Source organism: Heterocephalus glaber, unplaced genomic scaffold (assembly GCF_053883595.1).
Source record: "Heterocephalus glaber isolate CG9 unplaced genomic scaffold, H.glaber_assembly_v1.0 deba00000071, whole genome shotgun sequence".
Taxonomy (NCBI): Eukaryota; Metazoa; Chordata; class Mammalia; order Rodentia; family Bathyergidae; genus Heterocephalus; species Heterocephalus glaber.
Window position 1 is genome coordinate 16,019,121 of NW_028258137.1, and position 4,376 is coordinate 16,023,496.

The 4,376-nt window shown below is 40.7% G+C and overlaps 1 pseudogene; it reads left to right on the forward strand.

The window, feature by feature from the left end:
* The first annotated feature begins 465 nt into the window (after nucleotides 1-465).
* LOC101726606 (solute carrier family 25 member 36-like) lies at nucleotides 466-4,110 on the forward strand (annotated as a pseudogene).
* Nucleotides 4,111-4,376: the final 266 nt, after the last annotated feature.

Sequence of the window (4,376 nt, forward strand, 5' to 3'; positions counted from 1 at the left end):
GTCTTCATCTAACGTTTGTAGTTCTTATCTCAATATCTCCTTCCTTTAGATTTTATGCTCAGAAACCGACTTTAGGCTTAGACAGGGAAAGGTTTAGAACAATTTTTTACAGGAGAAAGAGGAGAAGAAATGAGAAAAGGGAAAAAGAAATAATAGAGGAAAGCATGAGGAGCAGAAGATGGTGAACAAAAGAGAAGAGAAAGGAGGGAAGGAGGAGGAGGAGAAAAGTCTCCCAGATGCTCAAGGTGACCTAGGGCATAATTAGATTTTTTGCAGGATTCTCCTATCTGTTGCTGACAGTGAGGTTGGCTATATTTTTCCAAAATGATAAAACTTCAATTAAAGACCAAACCATGAGCTCAGAGAGTAAGAAGAGGGTGAACGCTTTCAAAGCAACTATGTTTTTTAGAAAATAAAGAGAGATCCAATCTGGAAGATCAGAGGAAGGACTGGGAAAAGGAGATGATGACATCAGTGGTGATGGAGAAGGGAGTTGGAGATGGTGAGAATGATGACTAGGCTTACAAGGGCCAGGTAAGCTCATTTGGTTCTTAACACTACCCTAGCAAGTAGGTTCTGTTATTGTCGTTCTTGTTTTACAGTCAAGGAACAGACAGGTAAGTTCAACGTACCAAATCACATAGTCAGCCTAAGGTAGAGCCAGCCTATTCATCTAGTAAGTCTGGCTGTAATATTCTCACCTACTATATTAACTTCCTATAGTCACTATAAGAAATAATCAAAAACTTAGTGGCTTAATGCAACAGAAATATTCTCTCATAGTTCCTGGGGCCCAAACTCTGAAATTGGTGTCTTTAGGGTCAAATAAAGGTGTTGGTACTGCTACGCTCCCTCCAGAGTCTCTAGGGAAGAATCTGTTCCTTGACTCTTCTGGCACTTCTGGTGGCTGCTGGCATTCCTTGGCCTGGGTTCACATCACGCTCATCTTCAAGGCCAGCATAACTCTTAAGAACCTCTGAGAGGTTCACGCATCTCTGTGCACTCTCTCTCTCTCTCTCTCTCTCTCTCTCGCTCTCTCTCACTTGTTCTCTCTCTCTCCCCCCACCCCCACCCCATCTGTCTCTTTCTCTCTCTGTTAAATTTCCCTGTGTGTCTCTCTCTTATAAGGACATTTGTGATTGCATTTAGGGTCTGCTGAGATAATATAATCTCCCCATTTCAAAATGCTTAACAAGATCACATCTGCGAAGACCATTTTACCAAATGAAGTAATATTTACATCTAGGATTAGGCCTTCATGGCGGGGAGCATTTTTCAGTGTACCATAACTGTTCAATTCTGCTGTAATACTTTTCAATGGCTTGGATTTAGATAGATAGATAGATAGATAGATAGATACAGTAGGTGAGAGTGCTGCAACCAGACTTCCTAGGTAAATAGGTTGGGTCTACCATGAGCTGAATGTGTGACTTCAAGCATTTAACTTCTGGTATGTTCCTTCCAAGTAAGTTATTTAAGGGTTCTATTGTGACAGCTAACGAGGCAAATACCAAGCTGGAGATAATTTTTTAAATTAAAAAAAAAAAGCCCAAAGACTACTTACTGTAATTTAACATTCTTCTTTGGACCACTGATTGGTCATTCAAAACCTCAGACAAGGAGGAGAGTGATAGGTCTTGTGAAAATATGCCCTTAGCGTGCAGATTTCCAATGCTGAATGTCATTATGTTGTATACCTAAAATGTACCAATGATTAGAAGGAGTAATCGATAATGCAAAATAGGAAGAAAGGGTCCAAAGGGGCAGGGGAAAGGAAAGAAGGGAAAGGAAAAATGATGAGAAATGGAAAAAATGGAAATAAAGTCTTTGTAAATAGGGAAAGGTGGAGGGCGTGAAGGGAGGGCTAGGCACGGGGAAGAAATAAGAACCAAGATGGATCATGTAAAGGTACAATTCCCAATGAGAAATGTAGTTGTGTTGTATACCTACAATGTACCAATAAAAGAATTAAAAAAAAAAAAATATGCCCTTGGCTCCATCCTTAGCCACTCAGAGACCCAATCAACAGCTGTGAGCTGAGCACACCTCAAGGGCATCTACTACTGCCACACAATCCCAGGGCTGGAAACACATCAGGAGTTTCCTATGACAGATTACACAGCAAATGGTGTCCTCCACCAATCAGAACAGCTTTCTCTCCACCATCCACTTTCCTTCAATCACCTTACTATCTCTTTCCCCCAACCAGTAAAAACTTCTTCTTCCTACTGTCTTTCTTGTGCTCACTTGGGACATCTAGTCTCCTTTTCATTAGTTGAAATCCATAATCTTCCATATGCTTAGCTTAAAACTTTTTTCGTATGAAAAGATGTTCAATGTCACTAATCACAAGGCAAATCAAAGCCACAATGAGATACCACTTCACATCAATCAGCAAGGTTAATGTTAAAACCAAAAAAGGAATGTTGTAAGTGTCGCAAATGTGGGGACACAAACACTTACACTTTGACAGGAATGTAAAATGGTACAGCTACTATAAAAACCAGTATGAGGATTCCTTTAAAAATTAAAACTTGATGTGAGTGGGCGGGGCAGCCGCTGTAGAAGGCAGCCGCATCTGCTTCCCTGCTCAGCGCCCGGAGGACACGCTGGGGAGAGAGTGAGCCAGAGGGACACGCTGGTGCATCTGTTTGCCGGGGGATGTGGTGGCACAGTGGGCGCTATTCTGACGTGTCCACTGGAAGTTGTAAGAACACAGCTGCAGTCGTCTTCTGTGACACTGTATCTCTGAAGTTCAGCTGAACACCATGGCTGGAGCCAGTGTTAACCGAGTAGTGTCTCCTGGACCCCTCCACTGCCTAAAAGTAATCTTGGAAAAAGAAGGGCCTCGGTCCTTGTCTAGAGGATTCAGCCCCAATATAGTGGGCGTGGCCCCTTCCAGAGCCATATACTTTGCGGCTTACTCCAAAATTGAATGGTGTATTTGATCCTGATTCTACCCAGGTTCACGTGATTTCAGCTGCAGTGGCAGGCGTTTACTGTACATTTCTCCTGAGAAAAGAGTGAGATCGTGTCATTTCATGCTCCTCATCCGCAGGTTACTTCCTGTAGAAATATGGACTAACTTAAACCTTGTTTTACTGCAATCACTGCAACCAACCCCATTTGGCTTAGAAAGAGTCGGTTACAGCTTGATGCAAGGAACCAACCGTGGGGAAAAGCAAATGAGTGCTTTTGAATGTATCTGTAAAGTGTATCAGACAGATGGATTCAAAGGATTTTACAGGGGCATGTCTGCTTCCTATGCTGGCATATCAGAGACTGTTATCCATTTTGTTATTTATGAAAGTATAAAGCAAAAACTAATGGAATGTAAGACCACTTCTATGATAGAAAATGGTGAAGAGTCTGTAAAAGAAGCATCGGATTTTGTGGGAATGATGCTTGCTGCTGCCACTTCAAAAACTTGTGCCACAACTATAGCTTCAACATGAAGTTGTAAGAACAAGACTACGTGAAGAAGGAACAAAATATAGATCCTTTTTGCAGACAGTCTTTGGTGGTTCAAGAACAAGGTTACGGGTCCCTCCACCGTGGTGTAACAACTCATTTGGTGAGACAGATTCCAAACACATCCATTATGATGGCCACCTATGAATTAGTGGTCTACCTCCTCAATGGATAGCAGCGCAGGCTGCCACAATGCAAGAGGGAAGACCAAAAGATTACAGTGGATCATGGAATATTGGACTCAGCATGGTGGACAGAAAGAATAGTAGTTTGGGAACATGTACCATAATATGCCTAAGTGGAAGTTTGGTTAAGATAGCCACACCACATTACTTAGTCTTTCAGTACTGTGGAAAAACCTCAGCCACCTCTAAAGGAAATGCCTTTGGAAGCACTCCTTTGTCAAAGTTGCCATTTCTCTACCATGTCCACCAGATATAGTTGTGTTTTATTGACCTATAACATTGAGAGTATAGTGTTTATTCCAAGAAGATTTTTCCAGTCTTCTAAACAAACCCATCCTTAAATATATACTGTACTGTAGATAACATAAATATCTAACTTCTGATTTTTAATTCCTGTAATACTATAAGATAACAATAATTGGTAGATACTCAGTATTCCCATTTTGCTGAGATGATGGCACAATATTTTAATTATTTGGCACCAGTAATCACTGTTTTTGACAACCAAGAAACTGTAGTCTAAATATCTTGTGTATTAAAATGTTTAAGTCTCTTCAGCTAACAAGTGCTTGATGTTTAGCATGATGTATACTTCAAATTGTTACCATATAAAACTCACATCATAATACTTTGCAGATTAAGAAATTAACCAATAAAATATTGATTCTTGACCAAAATTAAAAATTGAGCTAGCAACTCCACCCATGGTTATGTATGTGA